The sequence below is a fragment of the Dasypus novemcinctus genome, chromosome 24, assembly GCF_030445035.2.
Source record: "Dasypus novemcinctus isolate mDasNov1 chromosome 24, mDasNov1.1.hap2, whole genome shotgun sequence".
NCBI classification, from domain to species: Eukaryota; Metazoa; Chordata; class Mammalia; order Cingulata; family Dasypodidae; genus Dasypus; species Dasypus novemcinctus.
The window spans coordinates 46,664,042-46,685,311 of NC_080696.1; the positions used below are offsets into that span (position 1 = coordinate 46,664,042).

At 42.3% G+C, this 21,270-nt stretch overlaps 1 protein-coding gene across 2 annotated transcripts in view; it reads right to left on the reverse strand.

Moving 5' to 3' along the window:
- Nucleotides 1-21,270, reverse strand: part of PTPRT (protein tyrosine phosphatase receptor type T) — a 1,175,887-nt gene that overhangs the window by 1,075,714 nt on the left and 78,903 nt on the right. Inside the window, exon 1 of one of the 2 annotated variants that reach the window (XM_071211722.1) lies at nt 13,146-13,276. The exons of the other annotated variant lie outside the window; for it this stretch is intronic. The gene's annotated coding sequence lies outside the window, so the exon portion shown is untranslated. Of the gene's footprint in view, nt 1-13,145; nt 13,277-21,270 lie in introns of those variants that run through there. 2 annotated transcript variants of the gene reach the window in all.

Genomic DNA, 21,270 nt, shown 5'->3' on the forward strand with positions numbered 1-21,270 from the left:
AGAAGGAGAGGTTCCACCACATTGGCATCAGGCTTGGTCATGCGACTTTCTTTGGCCAACAGACTATGAAAGGAGGATTTAGGAGCCATCCCTTGGTTCTTCCACAGCTCTTTTCCCTTTGTAATGGGATCAGCCTATCCCCAGTAGCGTGTTCCTCCCACCTGGGTCCCAAAATGAAGATAGGCAGAGACAGCCAGCATATAACATCAACAAGGAAGCAACCTTCGTTGTCATAAACTACTGAAATTTGTGGGCTAAACCTCACAAAAGCTGATTGATGAGCTATCTATTCTTATTTTTCTCTGGGCTGCTGTCATAATTGGGTGTTTTTTCTACAGCTTTTGAGACATCATCTGGTTCTTTAATCGGTTAACGATTTCTCCTGAAAGTTTTCTGAAGTTAATCTGTATCAGATATTAGCTGTCCAACGACAAAAAAATAGGAATGCATCTCTCTCCATAATGTGGCAATGTCACTGGGAGATGGCTGCCCAGCCTGGAACTAGATTTACCAGCACCTCTGGCACGCATGTGTGATCCTGCAATTAGTTCTCACCAAGTGAGCATGAATGAAGATATACATGTCATTTAAAGGCCCAGAAGCTTTTATAAAACAGCCATAGATTCTCTACCCTCTCTCTTCTGATGGCTAGAAGCACAGGACTCCGAGCCACCAGATGGAGACAGCCCGGGTCTTGGCTATCTGCCAACCTCTGCACTGTTTTGTGAGCAAGAAATTAACTTCTGTTGGGTAAAGCCACTTAAATTCAGTAGCTTATTTGTTAGAGCAGCTAGTGTTACCCTGATACACCATCCCTGCATTCCGGGGATAGATCCAATTTGTTTATAATATATGATTTTTAAATAAGAGGTCAGATTTAGGACATTAACATTTTATTAAAAATTTTAAATGAAACTGACTTATGATTTTTCTTCTCTGGGACTACCCTCCAGTTTTGATACTGAAGATATCAATTTGGCAGTAAGCATCATAAAATAGCAAGAGCAGTTGTCTCCTTTTATAAATCTCTGGACATCATGGACAAGGCAGGGATTATCTATTCATGTAAAATATTATGGGCCTTATGATTTGGGGAGGAAGAGGAAGTTTTTATACCATCTCAATTTCTTCAGCAATGATAGCTCTAGTCAAGTTTACCAACTTTGGAATTTATATTTTTTCCATAAATGTATTCATTTCATATGTGTTTTCATATTTATTCCCTTACAGTTGTTTGTCCAGTTTGCTTATGATGTCTAAATTACTCCTGTATATCTGGACCTTTTATATGAGCCTTCTCTTTATTGTCTCGATTGGTCACACTAGAGGTTTGTGCAGCTTCACAAACTTTTCAAAGAATTAATCTCTGGTTTTTCTACTTATTGCCATTTTTCCATCCTTTTTTTATTGCATTCTATCTTATCTTATTATTTCAATCCTTCTTATTTCATTGTGTCAGAGAACACAGCATGAATAATGTCAATTCTAGGAAATCTGAGACTGACTTTTCGGTCTATAATACATTCTGCTTTTTAAAAATTTCATGTGTCCCCAAAAATAATATGCATTTAATGTTTATTGGATATAAGCTTGTTAATAACGTTATTCAAATTATTTATAGTCTTGCTTATGTTTGTCTGATCTGTTTCTAAGAAGAGTATATTTTCTATCTACAATGTTAGATTTATCTATTTATTACTATCTTTAACCTTGTCAATTATTTCTTTATATAGTTTAAGGCTGCAATGATTATATTTGCTCATGACTATTATATTTTCTTGGAATATTGTAGCATTTCCAAATAATCATTTTTTGTTCCTTTGATGTTTTATACCTTAAATTCTATTTCCTCTGATATTGAAATTGCTAGCCTGGCATTATATTGGTTATTTTCCTGGAATGCCATTTTTATGCCTTTATTTTCAACCTTGCTCTGTGCTTTTGTTTATATAACTCTCTTAAAACCACATATCCAGCAGGATCATTTTTGCAGTCTAAGAGTCCCTGTGTCTTGAATCCATTTACACTATAATAACTGATACTGCAGGTTGTTTTCTATTTAAAATACTTTTTTCTTTCTACTTTTCTCTCTCCTGCTGACCAGATCAAATTCGTTTTTTTCTATTGCTTGTTTGAAAGTTATAAATTACATTTTTCTTATTTTCACATTTGCCCCTAACTTAAGATCCATATTTACACTTATTCTTTCCTATGAATATCTAAAACTTATCTACGACTGCATCCTCACCACAGTAAGACAATATCACAATACTGCTTTCCTTGACCTCTGATTTCACACCTACACACACACACACACACACAAATGCACACACACTGCATTTTTCAAGTTGGAGTTGTCTAGAAATTTAGTTCCAGATTGGCTATTGGTCCCCATCCCTCTTTTTTCTTGCATCTCTAGAATGCTAAGCAGAAGAAAAGGCTGGTAGACCATGTTTTATCACATGGAGGAAATGGAATTCTCCTCCTCATTTTCGTTGTTGTTGTCCATTTGGTGCTATTAAGAATAGTGCTTCTATAAATATTTTTAACAGCTTTTCTGAGATACGCTTTACCTACCATAAAATTCACCATATTAAGTGTACATTTCCATTATTATTACATTTAGAATTGTGCAACCATCACCACAATCCAATTTTATAACATTCCCATCACCCCAAAAAGATCCCTCATGCCCATGTGCAGTCAACCCTTATTTCTACCCCCAGCCTCAGACAATCACTAATTCTATTTTCTGTCTCTATAGATTTATCTTTTCTCAACATTTCATATAAATAAAATCACACAATAGGTGGTTTTTTCCATCTGGCTTCTTTTCCTTAGCATCATGTTTTTTAGGTTCATCCATGTTGTTAATGTATCAGTAGTTCATTTCATTTCATCACCGAATAGTATTGTATTGGTTGGGTACTTGTTGATGGATATTAGGATTGCTTCCATTTTTTGGCTATTCTGAATACTGTTCTCATGAACATTTGTGTACAAGTCTTTCTGTGGACACAGGTCTTCATTTTTCTTGGGTATATACCTAGGAGTGGAATTGCTGGGTTGAACAGTTAGTTTTGGGTTTTACTTTTCTAAGTAACTGCATCATTTTATATACCTACTGGCCATGTATGAGAATTTCTGTTTCTCCACATCCTGTTATTACCAGTCTTTTTCATTATATGCATTCTAGTAAATGTTCTTCTTGTTTATAAAACCAGAAAAAAACAGGCACCTAGATGAATATATGAAATTTGTGTATATGCCCTGTGATCTTAAATAAGCTATGGGAAAAAAATGTATTAGAAGGAAATATACCAAAATAGCAACCATGACTGCCTCTGGATGAAGGGGATCATAGGTTGTTTCTTCCTTCACCTTTCCGTATCTTTCTTTTTGAAAAGGAAGCACTATTTATTTTATAATGGAAAAAATTAACTTCACTCAAGTAATAAGTTATCTCAAAGTGCTTTACAGCTCCAATAACCTTATTTCACCTATCTTAACTTTCCCCAACAATGACAATTAGATACGAAACTTACCCTCCAGCCCCCAGAATGAACTGCAGAGAGACTGGTGGTTTTATTGAGTTCCAGAGGAGAACTGCAGAGCTTCTGAGAAGAAGATCTGGCTGCACTGTCATTATCTCCATCCATCCCCCAATGCTCTCTGGGCCACTATGGGGACATTTAGACCTCGGCTACTCAGAAACACCTCGTTCCTTTACAAGCATCCTGTGATTGTTACCAGCTTCCCAATCCCAGAGTTGGCTATTACAATACACAAAACTCTACATGGTGTGTGGTATTCAAGTAGTTTTGTGTTTACTTAGACTGCTGCATCATATATCATTGTGAATGCTACTAGGCTAGCGCATAAACTGGGAATCTTGCTGAAATCATCTTCTTCATTCATCCAACAAATATTAATTGAGCACCAACTGCGTGTAAGGCACCTTGCTGCATCCTCCCCAGTTTACAAACAATAAACCACGTACCTAAAGAGTAGCGTGCTTAAGTATCCCATGGGATGAACACTCAAGGGGTCTGTAGCAGTTTACAAAAGGAACTAACAAGGAGATCAAAGACAATTCAAGAAAAATGTCACCTGAGGGTTTGGAGTGCCAGTTGGATATGGAACTCAGAGGATTCCACAACGTCCAAGACAAGCATCTATGGGGCAAGATCAAGGGAAAAGCTCCTCTTCCCTGTACCTGGCTTCCCACCCAAATGTTTTTCCCTTGCCCTTCCCTCTTGGTCACCATCAAACCACCTCCTTCCTACAGGAAGCCCTTACAAACTAGCTACCCTGCCTCAGGCAACCGCCAGTCCAAATGCAGCCAAGCAAGCGTGAGCTAACTCAACCTCTCCAAAGAGAAAAAGACAAAAAGTTCCAACTCGAGTTTTGTTTATGCTACACCATGCCTTCGCACTTATAATTCCTACATTATTGTAAGGATATAACATTTTGTAAAAGAATCATTTAACTATGTATCATACGCCATCATTTTATGTTGAAGATTGTACCTTGTTGAGTTATTTCAGAAATGACTTCAACATCAAGAGCCAAAGGGAAACCTTCAGCTAGAGGGGATGGTGTGACTCGGCCTGATGAATCATTTGCACTCAGTAATAGGGAGTTATCCAAGCCACCAAGCGTGAATTACTAATTTTCAAAAGACTGAAAAATAATAAGGTACAGTCAACCTGAAAACCATTCTGAACATAATCTTCCTTTCAGGATTCAGAAATGCCTGGAAACACTTTAAATTTGTGAGTAAGGACCACAACTCCTGGTTGTCACATCCATATGAAGTTAGTCAATAAAACTCAGCAGGCTTTGAGCTTGCTAATCCTGCTGTTCTAAGCTAAAAAGAATTGCTCTTCTAATAGTAAATGTAGATAAATGCCACCAGAACTGGGTAAAGGAGATGTGCCTATTAAAGAATGTGATAGGTTTTTTTTTCCAAGTTTATTACATAGAATAAAAATCACCCTTTATAGGTGTATAGTTTTATGAATTTTGACAATCTTATACAATTGTGGAAGCTTTACTGCAATCAAGATATAGACTATTTTCATCACCCCCCAAATTCCCTCATGCCCCTTTAGAATGAGCTCCTTCCCCCTCCCAGCCAGTCCCTATTCTCCATGGATCTAATTTCTGGCCCTATATTTTGCCTTTTCCAGAATGTCATATAAATGGAATCTTATAACAGGTAGCCTTTTGAGTCTGGCTTCTTTCATTTAGCATGATCTTTTAGAGTTAGCCATGTAGTCCACTGAGTTTCTTTTAAGTAGAACTTGAATGTTCAAATGGGTGTTGGTTGCCTCACACCAGGCTTTTGTCATTCAAAATGTTATAAAATACCTTTTCAGGGGACTGTCAGAGCAACCTGATACCTTCTTCCTCCTCTATCAAAGGACAAATAAATTTTCATCTTTAGAGAGGTGCAATTCTTTGAAAGAGCAGAGGTCTCCAACCCAAGAGCTTTGACTCAAGAACACAAACTCTGGCCTGGAGCCCTGTGGCCCCAGCACTCAGCAGAAGGCAGGGTACCAGGCATAACCAATTGTTAAACTCACCTGAACTGCAACATCATCAGTGGTCAGCTTGGATAATACCATTTTTGTTCAAAAATAAAATAATCCCACTGGGCAAATTTCTCAAGCAAAGACAGATTATTTTGTTTTGTGGAGTTGTGAGTGCATGTGCATGTTTAAAGCTGGCTCTGAAAGCATTTCCAAAATGCTTCTAAAAGTGCTCTGGGCAAAGACAGCATTTATTGAGTGAGTGATGAAGAGCCAGGTGACTCTTTTGAAAGGCAACATGGTCTGATGAATATGGCAGGCTGGAGAGGCAGAGGAGCCTGCTCAAGTGCATTCCTTGGTGCTGTCACCAGAGAGGGAGCAAGGCTCACCACAGAAGTTGCCAGGAGCTTCCCCACACCACTCACCTAATAGTGTATCTCTTTCTAGAGCATCTCACATTCACTCCTGCACTTCTCATTCTACAAATATTTCCTGAGTGCCCCCTGCATGAGTGCACTAGGATCAACACTAGGAGTGATTCTACTTGTAAAACAAAAAGGTTTTTCTAACCAGGACCTCTCCCTGTCCACCCCATCCCTTGGGCATACCTGCTGCTCCCCTCTTCTATGGTCCAGGCACCTCTCTTGGACCCAGAGGTTTGGAGGGCTTTCCAAACCTCTCTCCTGATAACATTTTCAGCTCTGTATAATAACTCAGTTCTGGAACTTCCATTACCTGGGAAAGATCATCTCACTCTGAGTTGGTCTAGATTCTAGAATAACTCTATCTTCCACCTAATAAGCAAGTAGATAGGTAGCAGGAGAGGATTTATAGCTTCCCAAGATAAAAAATTCTCTAAGCCTGTTTTTTCTCATCCATAAAATGGAGTTAATAATCCCTTCCAGCTGTGAGGATTAATAATGGATGATAATAATAGCAGCTGTTATAAACTGAAAGTATAATTAAGGGTCAATTAAGGGTCATGTGCATGATTTTCATTAATGAGTTTAATCTATGCACCTAACCCTATGAGGTAAGAACATTACTATGATGAAACTAAGGCTCAGAGATGCTAAGCAACTTGCCCAAAACCAACAGCTAATAAGTAGTAAAGTGAGTGTATGAACTATTCTCTTTACCATTATATTTAACTTTATTCCAGTTCTGGCAATCAGTCTCAAAGAAATAATCACTAATGATTAAAAAACTCCTGCACAAAGATGTTCCTCATGGTTTGGAAGGAAAAAATCTGAAAAAAATAAGCATCCAACAACCAGCCATTGCATATGTAAATCATAGGTTTTGAAATGTTTACAGGAAAGAGTATATGAATACATGAGTTCACCTTTTCCTCTCTCCCCAAAACCCACTTATATTACAGTAAATACGTGCAATTAGGACAATGTCATAAAAGCATCAAAAATTTCTGGCGAACTTATAGAATAACAAAAGGCAGATGTAGTAGTGCTGGCAGCACAATCAGGGCATGTGGAAAAGGGAAGAGAGAGCTGGAATAATGGGAGAGAAGTTGCTTCCCATCATGGAGGCCCCAGCGTCGGCAGATACAAATACCAGAAGTGGGAAGAAGGACAAAAACAAAAGAAAACTGTCTTCAGGAAGGTTACATGGGCTGCTCCCCCAATCTATTTACCCATCACCCTTCACCACTTTCTCAAGAGCAACACCTGAATTTGACCCCAGATGAAACAAAAGAAATAATTTTCAAAGGTACTTACTAATCTTCCAAGAAATGGTTTGAACTTCCAGAGTGGAGATTATCATATCAGAATGTTCTTCTTTACCTTAGCATAAGGGAAGTAACATCATATAATGCCTGCTTTTTCTCCACTCACATGAAAGTGAAGCCTTCCCATCAATTCACTTGCCCAAGTACCTGATAGTAAACAAATAAAACCCACTCCAGTTATCTATATCAATCTCCCTATCCTGCATTCCTAAAATGAATGAACAAACTATATCATCAAACCCTTGGAGGAGTAAAACAGTATCAAAGAAAGAACTGAGCTGAACCAATAGAACTGACCTCAGGGGAAAGAGAAATAATACAGAAACAGATAAGAACTTTCAAAGCTTCTTCTATAATATCTTCCATGATAATGAAATGATATTAAACACAAATAAAGCAGGAACAGCTTGCTGTTTTATTTAAAAGGCAATCAGACCATCTTGACCTCCCTGTTAGTTGACCTGGGTAAGTCCAAAGAACCAGGGAGTAGGAGATGCAACTCTGCTGAGGCTCAGGGCCCAGCTAGCACATGGACAGTCCAGAGATTCAAGTCCCCTGAGTATACACAAACCCTAGCGCCAACCACAGGTTCAGTAAAAGTGACAGAAGAGGCATATGTTGAAAGGTCACATCTGAGTCCAAGTCCATCACACTCAGGAACACAACCACCACACCTGCAAGCAGGAGAACTGCATCCATCATCCATGTGGAATCTAAGCCCCCTCTCAATATAGATGTGGAGTGGACATCACAATCCCAGGGTCCACAGAATGGAGGAATAAAATAGGGACTAGAGTGGACTTATTGATATTCTACTATGGAATTATTGTGACTAGTAATGGGAGAAATTGTAGCATTGATGTGAGAAAGGGACCACAATAGTTGATGAGGGCAGGAAGAGGGCAGAAGAGACGTGATGTGGGGGCATTTTTGGGACTTGGAGTTGTCCTAAATGATATTGCAGGGACAGATGCTGGACATTATATATCCTGCCATAACCCACTGAATGGACTGGTGGAGAATGTAAACTACAATGTAAACTCTTATCCATGTGGACCAGCAGTCCTCCAAAATGTATTCACCAAATGCAATGAATAGGGGATAGGGGGTATATGGGAACCTCTTGTATTTTTTGAATGTAAGATTTTTTGTGATCTATTTATCTTCCAAAAAATACAATTAAAAAATTGATGGGGATGGGGAGTGGGGTATGTGGGAAACTCTTGGTGTATTTTATTATTTTTTTCCTACTATCTCTTATTATTTTTTTAAATGTTATATTAAAAAAATATATATAAGAGGTTCCCATATATCCCCTACCCCCCTCACCCCACTCCTCCCACATCAACAACCTCTTTCATCATTGTGGTACATTCATTGCATTTGGTGAATATATTTTGAAGCACTGCTGCACAACATGGATAAGAGTTTACATTGTAGTTTACACTCTCCCCCAGTCCATTTGGTGGGTTATGGCAGGATATATATCTTATGTTTTTTAATGTAATGGTTTCGTGTGATCTATTAACTTTAAAAAAGATAATTTAAAAATGAAATAAAATTTTTTAAAAGGCAGAGAACCAAAAGTAATTAGTTTATGAAAATTTAAAACATTCCTGCTAAAACAAAGAATTCAAAAGAAAAACTAGAAGAAAGCATTAAGGAAATTTGCCAGAATATAGAACAAAGAGGGAAATAACCAGAAAAATTAAGAAAAAGTCAGAGCTATATTGATGATCAATCTGTGAAACAAATATCAATCTACTAAAAGTTGCTGGAGAAATAATAAAGAAAAATGAAGAGAAAGAAATAATCAAAAAAATTAAAAATAAATTTCACAAAATTGAAGAAAGAAGTAAGAGTGAAAGGGCCCACCCAAGTTCCAAACAGGATGAACAGAAAATACCTTAAAGAGAACATCCCAAATCTTTCAGCAGTAGTGTGTGTATTAGGGACAGGATGGGGTAGGACAAAACAAACAGATTATACATAAGGGAATGAGAATCTTAAGTGTCAAGCCTATTAGCAATACTGGACATCAGAAGACAATGAATATGATTACAAACATCAAAGAGAAAATATGTTGAATATACATCTCTGGATCAACACACACACACATATACACATAAAGTGTAAGGATGAAAAAAAGATTTTTTGAATCTTCAAGAACAAAGAGTTTGCCACATCCTTTTACAAAAAGTCTGATGAAAGAGGTTTTTGATGTGGGCAGAGTGGGGGTGGAGTGGGAGTAAGGTATATGGAAACCTCCTATAATTTTTAATGTAACATTTTGTGTGATGTATGTATCTTTTTTTAAAAAAGACAATAAAAAATTTACTTAAAAAAAAGTTAATTGAAAAGACACTGAAACAAAATGAAAAAGGAATCAAAGATAAAAGAAGACATGAAAGTCCAGAATGAGAAGAAATCCAAGAAAGCAAGAAACAAACCCCAGAAGATGGATAAGTAGGCAAGGGAACGGGAGGGGGAGCAGAGGGGTATTTATAGAGTAGTCTCAAGCACTTCGCAAGAGGTAGGATTGAACAGCTGGGAGACATCTGCTTCATCCACCAACAAAAACAATGCAAGGCGATTAGAAAACAAAAAGCTGGACCAGAAAGTCAGATTCCAACATAATGAAAATATAATGTGCCATGATGTTAGTGATTGATGGAATGGGAAAGAAAGCAAATTTATCTGATCTTAATGCTTGGAACTTCTGAGTGGCACAGTTCCAAAACCTGACCCAGGTTTTCCCAGAAAGCAACACATAAGACAAGGGCATGTGGGAAGGTAGCTGATTGGGAGAGATTTGCAGTGACAGGAGTGGATGACTGGGAAAAGTAGAACAAGGAAGACGGGAAAGCCAATCCATAGATGCCCTTGGAGCTGACCACCTCTGTGGGCAACCACACTGCATCCCACTCAGGACCCTGAGTTATCTGCCCAGATGATAGGTGGGAATATGCACCCATTGGCTTTCAGCCCCCATTGAACAAGGGCCGCCCACTAAGCCTGCCATTTCCAGATTTGTGTAGACATCAGGAGTCTTGCCAGGCGAATACAGCAGCAAAGCACCAGGGTAGAAGATGATACACAATGTAGTATTTAGAACTGTCTTTTCCACATGCATGTAATATTTTATACCAATAACCATGTGAAGGATACATGCAAATACCATGTAGTCATTAGCACCATTCTCCAAATAATTTTGGCTCTCCACCTTCCAAGCTTATGATAAGATCACTCTTTGTGGTTGAGTGGGACTATGTGAATTAAAATGAAAGTGATATCACACTTCATGTTAGGACGTTTAAATGCTGATGCATGACAATCCAGAGCTTTCTTTCCTCTGCCACAGCCCGCGGAACATTACAGATAAGAGTTGTTCCATCACCATGGCCTCAGAGCAGAGGCTCCAGTCTACCCAAACAGCCATGAGAGTGAAAGAGAAATAAATCTTAGTCGTTAAAAGCCACTGAGATAAGTTTTGCTTTATAATGTTGTGGGGCGAAACCACCTTACAAAACTTTACACACACAGTGATTAAAACGGAACATGAGATATCAAATCTATACATACAGAAAATATGGGCAAACACATACCAAGTGCTAATAGTGCCTGTGCTTGGTTGACAGAATTCCAAGGAACATTCAATCTTCCATTTTCTCTTTTAAAATTTTACATAATGAGTATGCATTAAGCACAAAAATAAACATTAAAAGAAAACCTCAGGTGAGGAAAAGAGTGCCATATCAAGGAAGAGAGATTGGCAGATATCATATCTTTGCTTTGTGCTCATTATGAAGACAAAAGCCCTGCACCTTTTTCCACATCATAAAATAAGCAAATTGTTTTGCAGAGAGTAGAGCAGGAAGGGTCCTAAATACTTCAAAGGTTTACTTCAGAGCTACGATTTGCATATTTTGAAAGTCTCCCAAACATTCAGTAAAGTTTTCAGGAACTCTGGGCTATTTCTATCCCCTACTTCCAAGTCTCCCAACAACTTGTATAGCTTTTGCTCATGGGGTTTATTGTTCTCAAAAGAGAAAAGAACATTAGAAAATCCACTTTCTAGAACTTATACACAAAGGCTGGTGCATACACACACACACATTTGTGTGCACACACGTACACAGAGGTCAGTATTTTAAGTCTCTGGACTTCTTTTTTTTTTTTAAGATTTATTTTTTATTTATTTCTCTCTCCTCCCCTCCCCCCCCCACCCCGTCTGCTCACTGTGTCTATTCGCTGTGTGTTCTTCTGTGACTGCTTCTTTCCTTATCAGCAGCATGGGAATCTGTGTTTCTTTTTGTTGCATCATCTTGCTGCGTCAGCTCTCCGTGTGTGCGGCATCATTCCTGGGCAGGCTGCACTTTCTTTCGCACTGGGCGGCTCTCCTTACAGGGTGCACTCCTTGTGCATGGGGCTCCCCTACGTGGGGGACACCGCTGCGTGGCACGGCACTCCTTGCGCGCATCAGCACTGCACATGGGCCAGCTCCACACGGGTCAAGGAGGCCCAGGGTTTGAACCATGGACCTCCCATGTGGTAGGCGGACGCCCTAACCACTGGGCCAAGTCCACTTCCCTGAACTTCTTTCATGTCCCTCATTGCCAAAGAGCAGTCAGAGTAGTCTTTAGGAAATTAAATCAGGGCAGGTCATGTAACTTCCCTGCTTCAACGCCCCACTGGCCTCCCAGGAGCAAAACCTGAGCTTCTCACCATGGCCGGCAAGGCCCACAGGACCTGACCCTGGTCCTCTCTTCCCAACCTATTAGACACCAGAACATTTTTAAGTGTTTGCTGCCTGTTTTCTCCATTACCATATAAGCTTCTAGGTCATCGCTGTTATCTCCAGCATCTAGAACAGCATCCATTACGCAAACAGTGTTTAATAAATGTCTGTCAGAGGGAAGATTACAGACAGGCAAGTGTACCCAGCTGCGAAAAGGGCTGAGAGAAGGGCGCACCAAGCATGGAGGCAGATGGGAAAAGCTCGGCAGGAGGGGTTTCAAGGAGGAGGGGTGGCTCTTTGGAGGAATGATCAGAAGTAAAGGATAGAAGATGTTATGGGCAAGGGATCAGGGATGTGCAGAGGCCCCACAGCCTGGAAGAGCTTGCAAACGGGAACAGGGCCAGCGTGGGGATGCTCGGTGTGCAGGGAAGCCTGGGCATGTCTCTCTCTCTGTGTTCTGGAGATTAAGTCCTACTGCCACTCGGGAGCCCTGGAGGCCAAGTTCACGCCAGCGCCTCGGCCTAAGGAGAGGCAAAGCCATTTCAGTCCAGGGGCTGGGCTGATGCACCTTAAGAGCCCCACTTGCCGGCCGGCCTGTTATCAAGCAGTTTTATACCCAGTGATACCTTGTACTTTTACCCTGTCACCTGCCATTAGTAATTTCTCCTACCAGCTCTGAGAGGTAAATCACTATTATTATTTTTCAGCTTTACAGCTGAGAACCGAAGACCATGGAGGTTAAGTGACTCGTGAGAGCCAGTGGCCAGGCAGGGATTAGAATTCGGCACCTGTGACCTCAAGCAGGGCCCTCGGAACAGGAAGCGCTGCGGGGTCTGTGTCTGCCTCGCACCCCCCCACCCCCTCACCCCCAGGGAATTCTCCCAGCCTGCCGGCTGTCTCTGTCTTCCTCTCTCTCCCTCCCTCTCCCTTTCTCCCTCCTTTCCTCCCTCCACTGACCCTACCTCCCAGCTTCAAAGCTCACCGGGCTCCTTCACCTGGGACCTTTCCTTAGGCTACTTTAGTCAGGATCTTGACATGAGGCTCCTAAACCCCCTCCACAGCATGTGAAGAAGGGTCCTGAGTAGCCGGCCGGTGGGGAGAGCCTCGTGGTTACCAGCGGCCTTACCTCATGCTCACGCAGGAGCCCCGCTCCCCTCTCTGGCAGGGGGGCACCCTCGTCCTCCTGGGAGGCTGCAGGCAGAGAGGGGCTCCTGCACTCCGGGCAGCTGCCGGCCCAGCAGCCCCCTCCCCATCCACAGCTCTGCCTAAGTGAGCCAGGCACTCAGTTGTGCCTGCCCAGAATACAAACAGGGCCCTGCCTGAAGCCCGGGGAAGGCCAGGCAATCCCTCAGGCCACCCGAGGGGCCGGCTGGACAAGGCTGGGATCCAGGGCATCGACAGGGCAGGCCGGCCCGTCACCGCCCTTGCGCCAAGACCAGAGGAGGCTCCTGCTCCCGCGGGAGGCTGCGGCCCCAGGCTCCCCTGCCAGATGGCATAAATCAGCCTGGGTGGGCCCGCAGCTCCTGGAGGCCCAGCATGCTGGCCGGTGACTGCCAGGATGATGCCGGGGTAAATTTGGAGGAGATTAAATTAAAAAGCCAAAACTTCTGAACACCACGAGGCCCGGGCAGCCATAAATTCACAGGCGGAGGAGGACACAGAGCATCAGGCAAAGCTGTGTTTACTGAAGTTGCTGATGAGCTCTGGCCTCTACAAAGGCATAATTCAGCACACAGGCCTGGGCGGTCCCCAGTTCCAACAAGGCCTGGTAAGGGAGCCAGGGTGTGCTGCCTTGGGGAAGGATCTCTGGCCAGTGGGCTGTGGGGTCAGAAAAAAAGCAGATTCAAATCCCAGCTCAGCTGCTGACTAGCTGTGCAGCTTCAGGCAGGCCACTTACGCTCTCTAATCCCCCTTTTCCTCCTTCAGGAAATGGGACTAAATCAAATGGGCCTTGCAGACTCAGGAGTACCTGTCCCTCAAGCACCATTCAAAAATGATATCCATGGCAACAACCAAGCTGATGATGACGTAAGAAAGTAAATGAATGGACATAGAGCATTAATGAGAGCTAACACAAAGCCCTCCCGCTGGCCGGGCACTGCTCCCTATTTTATGACAAGATGTCATTATGGTTTCCAGTTTGCAGTTGAAAAAGCGGAGGCACAGAGGGACTAAGAAACTTGCCCAGGGTCACGCAGCAAGTCAGAGGCAGTGCTGGGATTCAAACCCAGGCAGCTGGGCTCCTCCATAAACACTGCACTCTCCTGACTCTCAGAATTTGAGAACTGGAAGGAACATCGGGATCATTTTTCTAACAGTCATTTTAAAGAAGGAGACAGCTGAGACCAAAAGGCAAGGGAGAGAACTCAGGCACAGCATCCAACAGTGACAGGTCAGCTGAGTCTGGGCCACAACTCCTTAGAGCGCAGAGCATGGGCCCTCTGTCATCCTAAGTGTCCTCTGCGTGGTTCTGACATCCCCCAAAATTCTCTGCCTACTTGAAAAATCACCTCACCTTAATATGCGGATGGAGTGCAGCACCTGGGCTGTGCAAGGTGAGCCGGGAGGCTTCGAAAGGCCACCTCCAGGCTGGACCCCTGCAGGCCCCGCCTTGGGACCCGAAAGCCATGTGGGAAGCCAAGATAACAGGTACCAGGGCAGAGGAGCACAGCCAGCAGCCCACCCACCCTCAGAGAGGGAAAGAAGGGCCAAGGGGCCTGATGACACATTGAAATTTGGAACATTATCACAGTCCTATGGTTACCTAAATCCAATATTTAATTTGCAGTTTAAGACTCTCTTTGCTGAAAGCTCTGGAGAGGCAGTACAGCCATACTCACTGAAAGTACAGCCCTGGAGCCTGCCTGTCTGGGTATCTTGTCTCAGCTGGGAGGTCTTGGCTGAGGTACTCAACCTCTCTGTGCCTCAGTTTCCTCAGCTGTAAAATGAAAATTATAATTGTACCTGATAGGGGCATTTTAAAAATTGCAAATATTCACATTAATAGAGTATTTGGAATATTGCCCAGCCCCCCAAAGGTGCTAGATAAGCATTGGTTAAACAAAGTTTTCTCAAACTGGGGACCCACTCTTCAAAAAGGTGACTTTACCCCCTCCCCCCGACACTCCCACAGGCCCCTTACCCCTGGTGGGAAAAGAAACTTCAAAGATTGCTCTGAACAGTCAGCATTTGTCCCTAATCTGGTGGAATTTGTCCTTACAAGGATGACAAGTTGACTTAGTACTGCTGGAATTTGACCCCACAGTTTGAAGCAAAGCAAATTATACATTTAAGCAAAAATATTCCTTCTAGGAGAAATGCTAAGCACAGTGACTGCCTGAAAGGCCGCGTTTTAAGTACTCCCACTCGGGGCCCCTGGGTTTAGCAGCACATTAGACCTTCAGTAATTGCATATCCAGCTTTCACAAACTTTCAAGTCGTTTCATATTTTGATTCCCCTCACCTACCCAGGGGCCTGCCTGTCGTATGAACAAGCCACACTCATTCTGACAGCGATTTCTCTTGCCACCCCCTAATATTCAGGCCTCCAGTATCTCTTGCTGGGCTGGACTCTGGCATACGCAGATTTATATCAGCCTTGCCACAGCTCCCTGCGTCAGACTGCGCAAACCTCTTCATGCCTCCTCGCCATTTCTGTCTTGAGTGGAGGCAGAGTTCTGCACTCTTGAGCCCACAGCCGGGCATTTCTCAATAAGAATAATAACGATAAGGCTTTCTGCCATGAGCAGGGTCCTAGGGTTAAATCAGCCCTCCACTCCCCAGTCTAAATTATAATAATGATTTCCTATATGTGGGTAGAATCTTAGAGTTCACGAAACAATTTTGGAACCACCCCACCCCCCCACCCCTGCCATCTGCTTTGAATATCATGATACCCAGGGGGGTCAGTAGGTCAAGAATGTTATCCACAGATAAAGGAAGTATGGATAAGAGAGGAAAGCAGTTTCCTCAAAGACACACAGCAAGTCAGTAATAGAGATGGGTCACACACACAATTCTGCCTGCGCTGGTCTGATGCTCCTAAGTGCTTTCTCCTTGCTTGGGGCTTATTTCCTGCAGGCTCCAGGCAGGTGCTTGGTAGGACATCTGGCCTCGCCCAGCCATTCCCATTCCTTTAAAGACATCTGTTTGCCAGAACCAGTTTTCCCTCCCTACCTCCTAGCCTTCCCCTTTAGAAATGCGGTGTCCCACCCCTACCCCACCCCGCTCCCAGCACCCCTTGAGTCTCTGCTCCTGTCTAAAAGCCACATCCTCATTCTTGCACATCCAAACCTACCAGTATTTTAGGTCCTCACCCAGAATGCTCTCTGGTCATCCCCACCACAGCCAGAAGCAGCTCAATGAGATTCCGCCCCTCTCTGTATCCTGCCCCCCACACTTGGTTCTTTCTCATAGGGTTGCTAGCTCTGATCTTGGGCCCTCTCCTCTTAGTCTGGGGGCACCCTAAGGGCAGGACCCATGGTGCGCTTGCCCTGAAAGCCCCCACAGACCTTACGTGGTGCCTGGCACCCAGCGGGCACCCAGCGAACAGCTACTCATTAGTTGCATCAATCCTGGCTGGGAGGAAGATGTGCATTACACAGAGAGTGGTTCACCTGTGCAGAGGACCCACTGCTATGGAGAAGCACCACAAAGGCCGTTGGAGGAGTTGTCGTAAACACAGATAGCAGCTGCATCTGTGAGTTAGACCAGAATCACTGAAGAGGCAAGTTTAAGCATCATCAAAATAGGCCTTGAAATAGAGCCTGGAGGTTTGCCACTAGCCTGGGGGCTTCAAACACACAGTACACTTTTTTCACTCCATAACCATCACAAAATGCCTCTTACATTTCAGAGTATAAGGATATAAGGGGCTCATATATGGCCTAGTGGGGGAAAGAGGCACACAATCAGACAATGTCAAACAGTAAGAAAACACTCTAATGGAGGCACCTGGGTGGCCACAAGCAAGCAAAGGGGAAAGACGTCCAGGTGGGAGAGTTTAGGCTAACATATGAAGAGGAAGGCATTTATCAGGCAAACATGTGCATGCTACAGCTCTGTGTGTGTCTATGCTGGGATGGACTTAGTAGCAGTTAAAAGTATTTAAGGGTACAACACTACAACTTCCAGACAAAGCAAAAAATCCAACCAACAGAAAAGATTCTAGCTCACAAAGGACAGTCTTGCATGTGAACCATCAACCACAATCCTCATCCACCTCTGGGTTCACTGTGTTATTCAGTCCCTAGATTATCCTCTAGCTTCTTTCATTTGACATTTACATCCCTAGACTACCCTTTCCAGCCACATTCCCATTTATAAACCAGCTGTGACTCACTATAACATGTTCCCATCAATTCTATATATTTCCAAGCTTGTACAATAAAGTTAATTAAAACTTCTACATATACGAAGCATCAGTAGTCCATCTCAGTCCTCCTCTTACGTCCTTTAAGAATCCACCACCTACCACCAGGTCTTGAAGATGTTTTCCTACATTTTCTTCTAGATACTTTATGGTTCTTGCTTTTATATTTAGGTTTTTGATTCATATTGTATTAATATTTGTATAAGGTGTGAGCTAAAGTTCCTCTTTCCTTCTTTTGGCTATGTATATCCAGTTCTCCCAGCACCATTTGTTGAGTGGACTGTTTTGCCCAAGCTGGGTTTGACAGGCTTGTCAAAAATCACTTGACCACAGATGTGAGGGTCTGTTTCTGAACCATCAGTTCAGTTCCATTGGTCTAAGTGTTTGTCTTTATGTCAGTACCATGCTGGGTTGGTTGGTTGTTTTTACCGCTGTAGCTAGGTAATATGATTTAAAGTCCAGAAGTGAGAGAACTTCAACTTTGCTTTTCCTTTTTAAGATATTTCTGGCTATCCTACCCTTCCAAATAAATTTGATAATTGTGTTTTTCATTTATTTAAAAAATGTTGGTAGAATTTTTATCAGGATTGCATTGAATCTGTATATCGATTTGAATAGAATTGATATCTTTATGCTATTTAGTCTTCCAATCCATGAGCATGGAATGTTCTTCCAATTTATTTAGGTCTTTTTAAAATTTATTTTAACAATGCATTGTAATTTTCTGAACACAAGTGCTTTATATCCTTGGTTATACTTTATTCTTTTAGTCACTATTGGAAATGGAATTTTTTTCCTGACTTCCTCCTCAGATTGCACATTACTAGTGTCTTTTAAAGTTTATTTCATCTGATAATAAGTATAGTTACTCCGTTTTTGGTTTTTGGTTTTGGTTTTGTTTTGTTTTGGTTACTGCTTGCATGGAGTATCTTTTTTAGCCTTTCACTTTAAATCTATTGGTATCCTTGGGTCTGAGGTGAGTCTCTTGAAGACAGCATACAGGTGGCTCATATTTTCTTATCCATTCCACCAGTCTGTGTCTTTTGACATTAACATTCAATGTTATTACTGTAAAGACAGATCTTATTTCACCCATTTTGACATTTGGATTTTATCTGTCATATTTTATTTTTACCACTCTTGAGACTTTTAGTTACTTTTAGTGATATAATCTTCATTTCTAGATTCTTTTCCAAGCCTCTCTCTCCTGTCTTTTCTTTTCAGACTGTAGCACACCCTTTAGTATTTCCTGTAAGGTCGGTCTCTTTGCTATAGACTCTGTCAGCTTCTATTTATTTGTGAATATTCTAAACTCACCCTCATTTTTGAAAGACAAGCTTGCTGGATATGAGTCTTGACTGGAAGTTTTTCTCTTGTAGTATCTTAAATGTATCATACCACTGCCTTCTTGCCTCAATGGTTTCTGATGACAAATCAGCACTTATTCTTATTGGGTATTCCTTATATGTTATGCATTGCTTTTTGCTTGCTGCTCTCAGAATTCTCTCTTTGTCTTTGGCATTTGACATTTTTCTTAGTATGTGTCTCGGAGTTGGTCTAGTCAGATTTATTTGCATGGGATAACATTGTGCTTCTCGGACGCAGAAATCTATGTCCTTCTATAGGGCTGGGAAATTTCCTACCATTATTTCTTCAAATATTCCTTCTGTCCCTTTTCCCTTCTCTTCTCCTTCTGGGACACCCATGATACATATGCTTGCATGTTTCTTTCTGTTGTTTAGTTCCCTGAGATCTTGTTCAATTTTTTCCATTCTTTTCTTCATCTGTTCTTTTCTATCTTTGCTTTCAGGGGCCATTTCTTCAATTTCACCAATACTTTCTTCTGCCTCCTCAAATCTGCTGTTATAAGATTCCAGTTATGAATCTTTTTATTTTAAAAAAAGGTAATTAAAAAAAGATTTCAGTGTGTTTTTAATTTTATTTATTGCATCTTTCATTCCCATAAGATCTGCTATATTTCTATATATGCTTTCAAATTATTCTTTGTTCTCATCCAATGTCTTCTTAATATCTTTAATCTCTTTAGCCATCTCATTGAATTAAGAATATTTGTTTGAATATCTATGATTAGTTGTCTCAATTCCTTTATGTCATCTGGAGCCTTATCTGTCCTTTAACTGGGCCATATCTTACTATTTCTTGGTATAAACTGTAATTTTTGTTGGTATCTTGGCATCTGGCTTACTAGATGTATTTATTCTGGGTGCAGTTTCTGTCTTTAGGTTAGGACTTTCTTGCTCTTTCTCGCTTGCTGGTTGTGTAGCAGGAGCTGAGGATGTAGTTGGTGCTGTAAGCTGTGGAGGCTCAAGCTGCCTACATTGTTCTAGGGACCAATGAAGCTTCTCCCACCTTTCTCCTTTGCCAGGGATAAGAACAGAGCCACAACTGTGTGGCATAATCCAAGTCATGCAGGCCTAGTTGCCCAGAGAGACTGATGAAGCTTCATGTCCTTTCCTCCCCTGCCTGGGGCGGGGATGGAGCTGCAGGTGTAGGCAGCAATCTGTGCTGTGTGGGTCCAAAGTGACCTCCATTGTCTCAGCAGACTTTTTGACTATTCAGTCTGTGCCAGCTGAATGTACCTGCAGTAACCCAGAGAGGCTGGGGCAGGCCTGCCAGCCTCCTCCCTCCCAGAGGTGGGGCTGAAGCCTATGCTAGGGCAGTTCCATCTGGGTGGAAAGAAGTTGATCCCTACTGTAACTTCAGTCAGCCTGGCTTCCCCTCATGAGGGGGACAAAGCCAAAATGGCAGCTACTGGCCTCTTTCCAACTTGGACATGTTCAAACTTTAGCTGTTCTTAGGGTTATACTTTAGCCAGCTGAACTTACTAATCAGTAGCTGAAGTCAGTGGCCAACCATCTCTTCCTCCTCTGTTTTTGGAAAATGGAGCTTCCAACTCCAGAAACAGAACAGCTCCTGAAGCAGCTTGCACTGCCAGAGTAGGATGATCACCAGCCACCATGGCGTGGCCCATACTTTCCCGGAGAGTTTGGCACAGATCCCCCCAGCTTCCTCCCTGCCCGAGGTGGGGCTGGGGCTTAGGCTACAGCTGCAATCCAATCTGGATGGAAAGAAGCCGATCCTTGCCAGCATCGTGATTTTCAGTCCACCCTGCTTCCCCTACTGCCCAGGGCAAAGTGAAAATGGTGACTACCAGCCTCTTTCTGACTTGGACAGGATCAAATTTTAGCTGGTCTTAGGATTATACTTTAGCCAGATGAATTTACTAATCAGTAGCTGAGGTTAGTGCCCAATTGTCTCTTCCTCCCCCATTTTAGGGAAGTAGAGCCTCCAATCCAGCCACGGAACAGCTCCTGAGATGGCTTGTGCCACCTTTGGAGGATGGGCACCAGCCTCCGTGGCATGGAATATTCTTCTCATGAATATTCTCTGCAGATGGGCAGTCTCCTCCTTCCATTCTTTCAAGGATGTTGCAGGATGCTTTTCTGGTCTCCTGGAGGCCCCAAACAGGTGCTTTAGGTAGCTCTGGGTGATTACTAACTGCCCTGTAGCACGAGCTGACTCTAGCAGCTCCTTACTCTGCTGCCATCTTGCTGGTTGTCTCACATTATGTTACTTTTGTCAACTATTTTAATCTAATATTCAAAAATGGGCCAAAAAACTTTGTATATAATCTTTCTCTCCACAGATACTCAGGTGTTAGAAATTGGAGGAAGGCACAATATGGAAAAGGTTTAAAAATTCTGGGACTGATTATTCAGTATGTCAGCCTACTTGGAGATAAGCTCAGTTACGCTATCCCAGAAAACCTGGCACTATCTTTGGAGAAGGGGCAAATCTCTGGAGAGAAAAAAAATCAAAGTTTTGGCCAAATATCTCAGATTATATATCTAACATACTT